The following is a 13,585-nucleotide window of genomic DNA, read 5'->3' as shown; positions in this document are numbered from 1 at the left end:
CAAAGCAAGACAGATCAAACAAGTACATATCAATTCAGAGCAAAACATTTTAGCCCTAACTTAGCACCTAATTTTCTCATATATAAACAGAATCAGATATTTATAGCACAGAAGCCACTCTTGCTCATTGCATCTGTGCAAGATGAGAAAGAGCTATCCAACCTAATCTAATTTTCCAGCGGCTGAACTACAGTCTTGTGGGTCACAGCAAGTCCACATCCAGATATTTGCTAATTGCAATCAAGGTTTCTTCCTCAACTCCTCATTGAGAGTGACTATCACCCTCAGGCTGATGTGATCTTTCCCAATTTCTCACTAATAAAGATTTCAATTCTTAAGTATTTTCAATTCTTCACACTGGTTATTGACCTCTCCCTAAGAGAAATTGATCCTTTCTATAGGCCTCTCATAATTCTATCCACCACAAGTGTAAAAAATTTACATTTCTATTTAATTGCCTCTATTCCAAAGATACCATCTCAGTCTGTTCAATCTTTCCTAACAACTAAAAAAGTTTCCATCCTAGCAACAGCAAGTCAATCTTTCCTGGAATACTGTTCTCAGAATTGCATGCAGAACTCCAGTTGTGATCTAACTAATATTTTTACACATTTAAAGTGTAATCTCCCAGCTCAGAAATGTATGCCTCTGCTAATAAATGAAAACACCCCACTTCTTAAGCACCTTATCACCCTTTTCTACTGCCTCCAATCAAGGGGTAGATGCTCATTTCGTTTCACTTCTCAGGAGTGGGGATCATGGATCGGAGGGTCAAAGTCAAGAGTGGGGGATGGCTTTCAAATGCCAATCACTTGCCACCTATATTGCCTCCAACTGTCCCAAGGTTAAAGCAATGGAGCCTCCCCTCCCCAATCCATCAGGCACGTTGCCCTGGGTACCAATACAAAACAATTTCACTTATACATCTCAACATGACGTCCTGAATTGCTTTGCATGGACTTTGATTCTGTCAGTCTTCTCTGGACAGATCCTCAGAATGACATTAATTCTACAACTAGAAACAATACATGTTATCAAGATGAAATATGTGTGGCTCTCAAGCTGATCTTTGTATTTTAGCTCCTTGTATGACAGGGGTGAGTGGATACTGTCTATGGCTATTTTGATGTGACAATAACTTCCATTTCTCAATTATATTACCTAATGGTACTTATCTGGTGTCATTGTTGTAAGGCCCTGAATTTTCTTTTGTTAATTATGTCAGTCTCATTGCAGGCAACATTAAAAATTACACAACAGTATATTAAGTACTTGAAACTTTATCATTGAAGGTGTCTCCTGGGTTACCAGTTGAGATTGTCGTCCCACAGCACAAAATAAGGACTGCTTGACGTTTGAACAAAAAGACCACGTTGAATGTTGGTTTAAAACACTCCAAAACGTTGGGAAGTGAAGGCCCTTATGTGGGTTAATTGACATAAGAGCCTTAATTATGTGGCAAGACAAAAGTCCCCAGTGGACCATCTGACACAGTACTTAGGTGGCAAGAAGAGGGTGAGTATCTCAGGGACAAATCTTCAAATAATTTCCCCTTCTCACACATCCAGGAAGGGAAATATTTCTCTTTGTTTTGACTCAAAAAGCTCAGTCCTCTCAAACAGAGGATTTGTCGCAATTGATTTATTTGCATCCATATAGAGAATTTGAATGTGTGTTTGGACTTGAGTGACTAACTGGATAGACTGCTGCAGATGCAGTCTGAACAGAGAATTATGCAGTTTCAACCTTATACTTGCCAGCTTTTACATCACTAATTCAATTTCAGCATTCCATTTGCTTTGATTAACATCATTGTGCATCAACTAAAAATGTTAAGTTTAATGAGTTATATCAGAAAGTGTTCTCAACATCAGCTATGGTCAGTTACAAAATATTCAAAGGGATTCACATTGTTCTTTCTTTCGGATTAAAGTTTCCTATTAATCTTAAAATAAAATTGACTTTAAAAATATACAAGCCTTTCTCTACAACCACAACAAAATGACTAATAGCAGGGCAGACTTTGCAGTATATACTGTGAAGTTTATTCCTGTAACTTTCTGCCCAAAACATCCTTCCCCACTTAAGTTGCTGTTAATGTGAGCCAGTAATGTCGCAAGACAAGGCTACTGGAACCTCAGTAAAACATGCCAACTAACAGGGTATTTCCTTAAACAATCTAAGTGAAGCACTGGGAAACAACCTTGTCCTTGGAGACATGGATATTGTGGGTTTGGAAGGTACAATTGAAGAAGCCTTGGTGAATTGTTGCAGAGAGTTTGTAGATGGTACACAATGCTGCCACAGTAAGGCGCTGGAGGAGGGAGTGAATGTTTACGGTGGTGAATGGGGTGTCAATCCAGCAGACTACATGGTCCAGATGGTGTCAAATTTCCCAAATATTGGGATTTGCATGCATCTCAGCAAGTGAAAGCATTCACCACACTCCTGACTTGTTCCTTAGACAAGCTCTGGGCTCACAGGAGGTGAGTTATTTGCCACAGAGGTCCTAAATTCTGAGCTGTTCTTTTAGCCATTGTATTCATATGGCTGTCTCAATTCAGTTTCTTGTCAATTGCAAACCTGCAAGATACAGATAGTCAGGGATGCCACAAAAGTAGTCTTATCAAATGTTAAGCAGAAACTCTTTTCTTTACAATATTCTTCCATGGGATTTGGGCATTGATGGTAAGGCCAGCATTTATTCTTGATCCTAATTCCCCATGATGGAAATAGTCATTGTCTAGCACTTGTGAGATAGTTTGTAGGCTTACATGTGACACATTTGTTACAGGATGTGCGGGAAAGTGCTTGACCAGCAGGGTGGGGGCGGGGTGGGGGGGGGGGGGGGGGGGTGGGGGTGCGGCATTTGTTCAGAAGAATTGGGAACATCTGTTCTTAGTGTCAATGGATCTGTGTAAATAAGGTGTTAACATTTGTTCACTTGTGGAATGTGCGGTAGTACTTTCTTCTCATACCAAGGGCTAGAAGATTGCGCATATTTCACAGTTGGATGTCAGATAACTAAATTTCTGGCTTATATTGAAGACTCTTAACAAAACTCATACTCAATAGGAAAAGAACTTGTAATTTAATAAGGTGAGTGGAATATGCATGTAATAGAATAATCCTGATACATTTGCATGTACACCACACTAAGCAGATTTGAATTTATGAAGCTCAGCTCCCTAATCTTGACTGTTCTGGAAGGTGAATGTCTCATTTTCCTTACAAGCTAGGAAAACACAAAGGCTGAAACTGAGATAGTAAGAAAGTTGGAAGACGTCATGATGTACTAGCCACAGCAATTGACCATTTGGCCTGGCTTGATCAAGGTTTCCCACTTTGTTGTGCATGTAGCTTCATTAGTCAAGTGTACTTAGACTTGTCAATGAGTTTCTCTTCCTCTGAAAACTTTTGCCATTTTATTGCTGCTTATCTGATTAAGGACATGTGGCGTTTTTGTAATTTTAATACCAAATTCTGTAAAGACAGCTTGTTTGCAGCAATAAGAGGAGTAGCCTGAGAGAGCTCTTAGGGGTAAGAGCTGGCACCGCTACTCTGCTGATGGTTTTAGAACCTTAGCTCAAGCCTGGCTTGTAGGTATCTTTGTTATAGCGTAATTGGAAAATAAAGGTAATAATTTAAACTAACCTGTTTGTAAGAGTTTTATATTTGAGACTACCACAGATTATGATCTCTGGGACGAACCACGAGAAACTTACAGATCAAGTCCATCAGGGATTCCCTGAGCCATCTCGAATAGGTACTTTAATACTTGTGTGATGCAAATGTTGCTCGCTATTTATCAGCCCAACCCTGAATGTTGTCCTGGCCTTGCTGCACATAATCATGGGCTGCATTAGTAAGTGAGAATTGGCAAATGATGAACATTACAGAGTCATCAGCTAACATTCCCACATTTGACTTTACGATGGAGGGAAGGTCATTGATGAAGTAGCTGAAGATGGTTGGGTTGAGGAGACTACTTGAAGAATTAGGATTAGTGGTGCAGTGGTAGTATCCTTACCTCTGAATCAGGAGGCCCAGATACAAGACCTATCTGATCCTTGTACTGGTTGATTAGAAGATATCTAACCTGAAGAATCCTTGCAATGATGTCCTGGAAAAAGTAATTGACCTCCATCAAGAAAAATCTTCTTGCTTTGTCCCATGTATGATCTTAAATGTTTGACTAGAGAATATTCCCCTAATTCCCAGTGACTCCAGTTTTGCTGGGGCTCTTTGATGCTCTCCTTGGTCAAATACTGCTTTGATGTCAAGGCCAGTCACTCTCACCTCACCACATATGCATGTTAACATAAATAATAAGTACTTGCTATTAATATATAGTGATGGGATTAAGACTTCTGTTTGTCAAAATATCTTAGTGTCAACATGAAGGGGAGAGAAATGTACAAATATTTAACTTGCCTACTTGCGGCATTAGGAGAACTGTCTGTTGTGTCAGTGTGTGAAAGAAGCTGTGCACATGAGTGTATATGCTAGCCTTTACAAAATACAACCATCCTCGTCCAATCATATCTACACTCTTAAAATAATTCTACAATAAGCATGCATTTTGTGACACACTTACGTATTCAAGTTGAGAGTTTTAAAACTTTTTTTTACTAAAGGTTGTGTGAAATTAAATGTGCAAGTCTTACAAAGAGGTGATTGTTTCAAAACTGGGGCAGAACTGGCAAAATGTGAACTGAGCTGAAATGACCTCACAAACATACATTAATAATAGCCAGAAAAAGAACAGCAAATCTAATGAGCTTGAGTTATTCAGTCATGTTGCAAATAAAGCAATGTGACTCAATTCTCCTGCTCTGCCAGCAGCTATGTGATATCCTAGATCTACCAAAAAAAATTTAAAATAAAATGTTAGGGCAATTTGAAGCAAAACAAATTGCAAGAAAGCTGGAAAATCAAAGACCATGATGTTCACAGACATAAATACTATGAAGGTGAATGGACAAGTTATAAGGCTGTTTCATTTTTTATAAAAATGCTTGATTTCCTAAATGGAGAGGGAAAACATAAATGCAAGTAAGTTATGCCAAATGTTTATAAATCAGCTGGTGTTTTGACAACTTCTGGACACCATATAAGATCAAGAGAGCAATGTTAGAGGGATTAGATATGATACACACTGTTTATTAAAACAGTATCTGGTAGTGGTAGAGGGGTTTCAATTATGAGAAAACATGAGAGACATTGAGACTGGTCTCCTAACAGTACAGACAATTGAAAAGAAATTTAATGGAAGAGTTCATTATTGTGAAGAGTTTTGATACAGTAAATGGGTATACACTGCTTCCACTGGGCAGAGGGGTTCACTAACCAAAAATACAGAGATTTACAATAATGGATAATGGAGCCATAATGAATGATTCATAATTTTATTCGGTAAAACGTTATGAGTCAGAGCACACCATACAAAGGTGATGGAAGCAGATTCAGAAGTAATTTTCACAAGTGAACTGGATAAATATTTGAAACTTAAACATGCTCAGCAATATGAAGAAAGAGGTGTCAGACTAATTGGATAGCTGTTTAAAATGGCACAATGAGCCGAATGGCATTTCTCTGTGTTTTAAGATTTCGTGGTCCTAATAATTTTAATAGCATTCATGGATAAGAGAAATGTGAGTTAAAGTAAACTATTCTGACCATAAATCCTGATGTTAACTTCCCACTTGCCTTTTATACCTAGTAATTTCAGTCCTTCAGGAAGACATTGGCTCATTTCGATCATTTGTAGTCTTTCAGCACCTATCCTGTGAGTCAAGGTAATTCAGGATCATTGACATCCAGCTTGGTTAAATAATTGCGTAATTTGTATCCTTCATTTCCACTTATTTATCAAATTTAAAATATTTCACACCTTACTTGACATTAAATTCATGTTCTCTAACTCGCATATCATTCTCAATTTCCTATGGTCTGTTCACCATCTACAAAACTCAAGTCAGAAATGTGAGATGCATTCAGTCTAAACACTCAATGAGTGCGACACCATATAGGACACCCCATTCACCATGTTAAACATTCACTCCCTCCACCAGTAACACAGTGACAGTGACAGCATTGTGTACCATCTATAAACTCATTGCAGTAACTCACCAAGGCTTCCTCAATTTAACCAGTTCAAATTTACAACAACATAAGTGAAGAAGAATTCATGGGAGCATTATTACTCGAAGGTTCATCTCCAAGTTCACTCATCATCCTGAACTGGAACTACATTTCCCATCCTTTACTGACCTCCCATCCTAACAACCCTGTGAATGCATCTATATTACATGAACTGCAGCAGTTTATGTAGGCAGCCCATCACGACTTTCTCAAGAAGAATTAGGAATAGAGTTGGGGAACAATAAATGTTAGCCCAACCAGTGATGCTCACATGCCTGAAAGAATATACCACAATTTGGAACACTTTATATGTCTCTGATGCATTAAGGACCTTACTTCATTACTACCTGCTTCGATAGGTCCTCATCTTCACATATTTTTGTCTGTAAACGGACAACCCAAAGAGAGTCACAGTGCATGCATTCTTGTTGCTTTGTCTTTGGATTGTCATTTATGTAATTAACCCAAGACCGTGTGAGATGGTGGATGTATTTGAGAAAATTCTGAAATATCAGGTGAGAATTTGAAAGAAAGCTGTTATCGGTGCTTTTTAAGGAAAAACTGCATTTTCTCTTAAGAGCCACGCTAACAGCAAGGAGGTTCAGGAAGCAAATTGTTCACTTGGACTTAAGTCTTTGACAAGCTTTTGCATGGTAGATTAATTAGTAAAAAGGTTAGATCACATGGGATTCTGGGTGAGCTTGCCAAATAGATTGGTGGTAGGAGATAGAGGATAACAGTGAAAGGTGGTTTTAGGACCGGAGGCTGGTGACCAATGGTGTTCCACAGGGATTGGTACTGGGACCACATTTGTTTGTCACTTATATAAATGATTTGGATGAGAATTTAGGAGGCATGATTAGTAAATTTGTGGATGACACCAAAATTGGTGGTGTAGTGGATAATGAAAAAGGTTATCTAAGGTTACAAAGAGATCCTGATCTATTGGGTCTATGTGCTGAGGAGTGCCAAATGGAGTTTAATCTGGATAAATGAGGTATTGCATTTTGGTAAAACAAACAACGGCAGGATTATAGAATTAATGGGTTGGGTTGTTGCAGAACAGAGAGGTAAAAACAATGACTGCAGATGCTGGAAACCAGAGTCTAGATTAGAGTGGTGCTGGAAAAGCACAGCAGTTCAGGCAGCATCCAAGGAGCAGTAAGATAGATGTTTCGGGCAAAAGCCCTTCAGCAGAACAGAGAGACCTAGTGGTTCAGGTACATAATTCTTTAAAACTTTGGGTCACAGGTGGATAAGAAAGCTTTTAGCACGCTTGCCTTCATTGCTTAGATCTTTTGCATATAAGACTTGGGACATCACAAATGAAATCGTCCAGGGCATTGGTGAGGCCTCGAGTGCTGTGTGCAGTTCTGGTCATCCTGTCGGAAGGATATTATTAAATTTGGAAAGGTTCAAAGAAGATGTACCAGGATGTTGCCAGGAATGGAGGGTTTGAGTTATAAATATAGCTTGGATAGGTCGGGACTTTTTTCACTGAAGTGTAGGAAGTTGAATGGTGACCTTATAGAAATTTATAAAATCATGAGGGGCATAGACAGGGTGAATGGAAAAGGTATTTTTTCTAAGGTGGGGCAGTTCAAAACTAGGGAGCATATTTTTAAGGTGAGAGGAGAAAGATTTAAAAAGGACACAAAAGGCAACTTTTCTTTTAAAAAAAGAATGGTTAGTGTTTGGAATGAACTGCTGGAGGAAATGGTGGATGCAGATACAGTTACAATATTTAAAAGACATTTGGATAAGTACATGAATAGGAAAGGTTTGCAGGAATGTGGGCCAAATACAGGCAGGTAGGACAATTTTAGTTTGGAAACATGGTTGGCATGGACTGATAGGACCAAAGGTTCTGTTTCCATGCTGTAGGACTCTATGACTGACACCAAAAGGTAATTATGAAAAAGAAAAACAGGAAATTGACTACTTTGATTTGTACAAATCAAAGAAACACAAAGAACAGGAACAGGGGTATTGTGCTATTCAATGGTTGGCATGGACTGATAGGACCAAAGGTTCTGTTTCCATGCTGTAGGACTCTATGACTGACACCAAAAGGTAATTATGAAAAAGAAAAACAGGAAATTGACTACTTTGATTTGTACAAATCAAAGAAACACAAAGAACAGGAACAGGGGTATTGTGCTATTCAATACAATTATGACCGATCATCCAACTCAGTATCCTTTTTCTGATTTCATCCTAAACTTTTGATCCCTTGAGCCTTCAGAATTATATTGATCTCTTTCCTGAAAGCATTCAAAGGTTTGGCCTCAACCATTTTCTGTGGCAGAGAATTCCAAATGATCACCACTCTCTGGGTGAAGAGATTTCTCATCTCAGTCCTAAACAGCCCATTCCATATACTTAGACTATGGCCTCAGTTCTGGACTCCAGAATTGGGATCAATCTTCCTGAATTTATCCTGTCTGGTCCTGTTAGAATTTTATAGGTTTCTATGTGATCCTCTCATTCTTCTAAACTTCAGTGATTATAATCGTAACTGATATAGCCTCTCTTCATATGTCAGTCTTGCCATCCCAGAAATCAGTCTGGTAAACCTTCTATGTCCTCCCTCCATAGTTAGAATATCATTCCTCAGATAAGGAGACTAAAACTATACACAATACTCCAGGTGTGGCTCACTGTATGATTACAAGAAGACACCCTTTCTCGTGTACTTGAATCCTCTCACTATGAACGCTGACATACAATTTGCCTTCTTCACTGCTTGCTGCACTTGCATGCCTACTTTCAGTAATTATTGTACAAGTACACCAAGGTCTCATTGCATGTCCCTCTTTCCCAAGCTATTTTCCCAAGGCAAATAACAATCTGCCTTCCTGTTTTTGCTACCATTCTGAATAACCTCACATTCATCCACACTACTTCCTTTGCCATGCATATGCCTACCCACTCAACTTGTCCAAATCATGCGGAGGCATCTCTGCATCCTCCTCATAGTTCATCCTCCCATCCAGCTTAGTGTTGCCTGTAAACTTGGTGATGTTACAATTAGTTCCCTCATCTAAATTATTCACATATATTGTGAATAGCTGGGGTCTAACAGCTGATCCCTGTGGTACCCTACTAGTCACTTGTTGCCACTCAAAAAAGAATTATTTATTTCCACTTTGTTCACTGTTTGCCTGCTACGCAGGCCAGTAACTACCCCTAAACCCACGTAGCTTAATTTTACATGCTAATCTTAAATGAGGCCTTATCAAAAACCTTCTGAAAGTCTAAGTAAAGGTTTTCCCTTATCAGCTCTACTAGTTACATCCTTGAAAAATTCTAGTTGAGCTATGAAGCATGATTTCCCTTTCATGAATCCACACTGATTCTGTCCAATCTTGTCACAGTTTTCCAAATGCTCTGCTGTTAAACTTTAATGGACTCTAGCATTTTCTCTAATACTTTTCAGTAAAGCACTTAATGGGTTAACATTATTGCATTGTCAACAATAAGCAGGTAGGGCGATACTACAGAAAATAAAGATTAGCACAATTTAGCCTCATAAATGTCAACTGTAAACTATAGTTAACTTGTTTGACAAAGAGGCCAACTTCAATGAATACTTGTTTTGAAAATGAACTACAGTTTTCATTATTGAATGTTTTTGCAAACCAAGTAAAACCTTCCTTTTTCAAGCATCTAATGGTCCTATGCAGTTTTCTGGAGTGTTATGATAGCATCCCTAAAAAAATGATTTCAAGGAAATTGAAAATCACACGGTTAACAGTGGGCCTTCTACACCTGAAATCTGGATTCCAATGCAGCATATATGCCTAAGAAAACTTGAGTTTGTGCCATTTAATTCATCACAAGGTAGTACAGACTGCACATAGAACTGTCTCTTAGATCGGTTTAAGAATCCAATCTGACAAAGTCAAAAAGAAGGGGACTAATTTGTAACACTGAACCCAAACTGTTACAGTGCAGGCCACTTTAAGACACCTTATTGCACAGGGTAAAAACAGAGGTTCATTGTGCATCCAACTGCTGTCATACCTCAAGTGGGAGTATTAAATCAGACTTTATAATAACTACTTTGACTGAACACAATCAAACAAGCAATGCAATGAACAACGTAGCATTGTCTAATACAAATAAACTCTCATCCAAGGAAATGTTTCTTCAATGCTTAATCTTTAAATCGGGAAAACAGAATCAATTACAGGCTGATCTTTATATGGCTCCCATCTTGAATATCAAGAGACAGCTGACACTATCATTTTTACAGTCTCTTTAAAAAAGAAAAGAGCAACATAAGGCAAAAATCAAAGCTAAAATGGTTTGACACTGCAAAAGAGGGGATAATTGTGTAAGTGAAGACAGTAAATTGTTTTACTCAGAGTTATAAAGCACAGAAACAGACCCTTCGGTCCAACTCATCCGTGCCAACTATATATCCTAAGCTGATCTAGTACCATTCACTAGCGTTTGGCCCATATCCCTCTAAACCCTTTCTATTCATGTACCCATCCAGATGACTTTTAAATGTTTTAATTGTACCATCTTCCACCACTTCCTCAAGCGGCTCATTCCATACAAGCACCATCCTCTGTGTGAAAAAGTTTCCCTCATGTCCTTTTTAAATCTTGCCCCTCGCATCTTAAACCTATGCCTCTAGTTTTGGGCTCACCTCTGGGAAAAAGATCTTGGCTATTCACCCTATCCATGCCCTTTAGGTTTTAAAAATCTCTATAAGGTCACCTCTCAGCCTCCGATGTTCCAGGAAAAAGTGCCCCAGCCTATTCAGCCTCTCCTTATAGCTCAAACCCTCCAATTCCAGCAATATCCTTATAATTCTTTTCTGACCCCTTTCAGTTTAAACAACATCTTTCCTATATCAGGGAGACCAGAACTGCATGCAGTATAGTGTCCTGTACAGCCGCAAAATGACATCCCAACAGACTATACTTAATGTGACCAATGAAGACAAATGTTCCAAATGCCTTCATCACCACCCTGTCAACCCGTGACTCCACTTTCAAGGAACTTGTGCACCTACACACCTCGGTTTCTACCATGTACTATTGATATAAATCCTGCCCTGTTTGCCTTACTGAAATGCAACACCTCACGTGAGGGAATTGGTTTAGCTCAGTTGGCTGGACTGTTGGTTTGCACAGCAGTGTGATAACGACGGCATGTGTTCAATTCCCATCACTGGTTTGAGGTTACAATGAAGTACTCTCCTCAACCTCTTCCCTTGCCTGAAGTCTGGTGGTCCTCAGGTTAAATCACCACCAGCCACTTCCCTCTCTAATGAGACAGCAGTCCCTATGGTCTGGTAAGACTATGGCAACACAAAAATACCTCACATTATTTAAACTAAACACAATCTGCCACTCCTCAGCCCGTTTGCCCAACTGATCAAGGTCCCATTGTACTCAGAGCTAAGCTTCTTCACTCTCCGCTACACCACTAATTTTGGTGTCATCTGCAAACTTACTAACCATATCTCCTATATTCACATCCAAATCATTTATATAAACGAAGAAAAGCAATGGACCCAGTAACGATCCTAGCGGTACACCGCTGATCACAAGCCTCCAGTCCGAAAAACAACCCTCTACCACAACCCTCTGTCTCCTACATTCAAACCAATTTTGTATCCAACAGGTTTTTTGTTGGGCAAGTCTAATGTTACATAAATCAGTGTAGCTAGGACATTTAACCTTAATACTCAAATGTTAGTGTCTCAATCACAAGATAAGGAAGACTGCAAATTTACTGAATATGCAAATTATATTAAAGGTTAATCTATCATACATATCAAGAAACAAAACATTGAAATCGTTCCAGTTAAGTTTGCCTTTTTAAGTAGTTTCCTAAGAAATGTTTAAAGTTTGACAATCATTTGTTTCAATGTGAGCAAAGTTTTATGCAATTCACACATATGCGTTTACTGAAGTGTGCTTCTGTAGAATAAATAGGCAGTGTCCTGGCACATATTACCATTGAACTGAAGCCCGAATAGCAAAAGCAGGGGGCTTAGTGATTATATTGGGGGTGGGGGAATCTGGGCTACATCTGAAAGATAACGGTAGTGTTAGGAAGGGCGAGGGGGCGGGTGTTATATAAAGGAAGACAGGACGTATTCAAACGTCGCACTCAAATGGTAGAGATTATCAAAGTTCTCTCGCAGTCGAGCGCCCACGGAAAGTCAAAAATTACGATTTGGGAACGTTCAAATTACAATAAATGTTTACTCCCTAATGTACAGAGCAGAACTGACATCATATGAAAGTAACAAATGTCTAAAAGGACTAAAATTCCCCTTCAGAAACAAATGAGCTAATAGACATTTGCTGAATTTGACAACTGCATTGCTGGAGCTACAGCCTGTCATTAAATGATGCAATCAGCACAAGTTGAATTAAAGCCCCAGGAAACAACCATTGTCCCCACTCTGTTGTGTGTGTCTCCCCCCTCCCCCGAGCTGAGCAGATTCTCAAAAATCCTCCTTCCTACCTCCCGCAACTGCAGAGAAAACAAACTGTTGATGTTCGGCGAGCCGTGCTGACATCTGTAACGGGAGACTTCCGCAGACGCTCAGTAAGAAGCCACACCTAGAACGGATCTGACAAGAGGCGGAAAGTTCTCGGCTGCTTCCCAGCTGAGTGTCAGCGGGCAAAGCCCCTCGGTTCCCAGCCGCTCCTGCACTCGCCGTCAGCTCAGCCCCGGGCAGCGATCTGCTCTCTGCGGTCACAGCGGGAAGAGAGGGGGAAGCTCGGGCATTTCTTATTGAAACTTGAGCAGAGCCATTGCCCAAAGTTGGGAGTGTGGATCCGGGTCTCTCGTCAGTGATGTAATGTTTGCAGCTGGCTGGCTCGGGGACACTTTAAAAAAAAACCGGGCAGCAACAACGACAAAAAAAACCCCCACAATAACCCTGAAGTGCAGCCGAGTTGGACCCTGCCCTCCCCAGGGGAGGGAGCGAGCAAGTGTCCTCGGTGCAGCTTCTCGCGGTGCCCGGGGCGGGGGAAGCTGCGCGTGCCGTGGGGGCGCGAGTGTGTCTCCACCACAGGAATGCTGGCCACGAGGGCAAGTCTGCTCCAGCAGCCTGGGCTTGCCAAACTCTCAACAGTGCAACCGACAAACACAGAACCTGCAGCTTTTCAAACTCAAAATTCCTGAGCGCTAACCTTAACCTTTACCTTTCCTCGGCGGCTGCCCGTGAATGGAGAACTTGCTGCCTAACTCTTGCGTGATGTGCGGGCGCCGGTATTGGACTGGGGTGTAACAAGGTTAAAAAAATCACACAACACCAGGTTCTATATAGTCGAACAGGTTTATTTGGAAGCACTAGCTTTCTGATCGCTGCTCCTTCATCAGCTGGAGAAGTCAAAGTTTCCTGCTTCAAGAAGAAAGGTTATACCTGAAACTAAAATGTTGACTTCTCCACCTCCTGCTGCTG

At 40.1% G+C, this 13,585-nt stretch overlaps 1 protein-coding gene across 1 annotated transcript in view; it reads right to left on the bottom strand.

The window, feature by feature from the left end:
• wipf1b (WAS/WASL interacting protein family, member 1b) overlaps positions 1 to 13,062 on the bottom strand; it is a 127,893-nt gene extending 114,831 nt beyond the window's left edge. The window contains exon 1 of the mRNA XM_043693581.2: positions 12,640 to 13,062. The gene's annotated coding sequence lies outside the window, so the exon portion shown is untranslated. The remainder of the gene's footprint in view (positions 1 to 12,639) is intronic.
• Between the last annotated feature and the right edge of the window lie 523 nt (positions 13,063 to 13,585).

Source organism: Chiloscyllium plagiosum, unplaced genomic scaffold (genome assembly GCF_037043375.1).
Source record: "Chiloscyllium plagiosum isolate Xiang-an unplaced genomic scaffold, Cpla_swu_hap1 HiC_scaffold_7, whole genome shotgun sequence".
NCBI lineage: Eukaryota > Metazoa > Chordata > Chondrichthyes > Orectolobiformes > Hemiscylliidae > Chiloscyllium > Chiloscyllium plagiosum.
The sequence above is the reverse complement of the archived record's forward strand: the minus strand, read 5'-3'. Positions and strand labels throughout refer to the sequence as shown.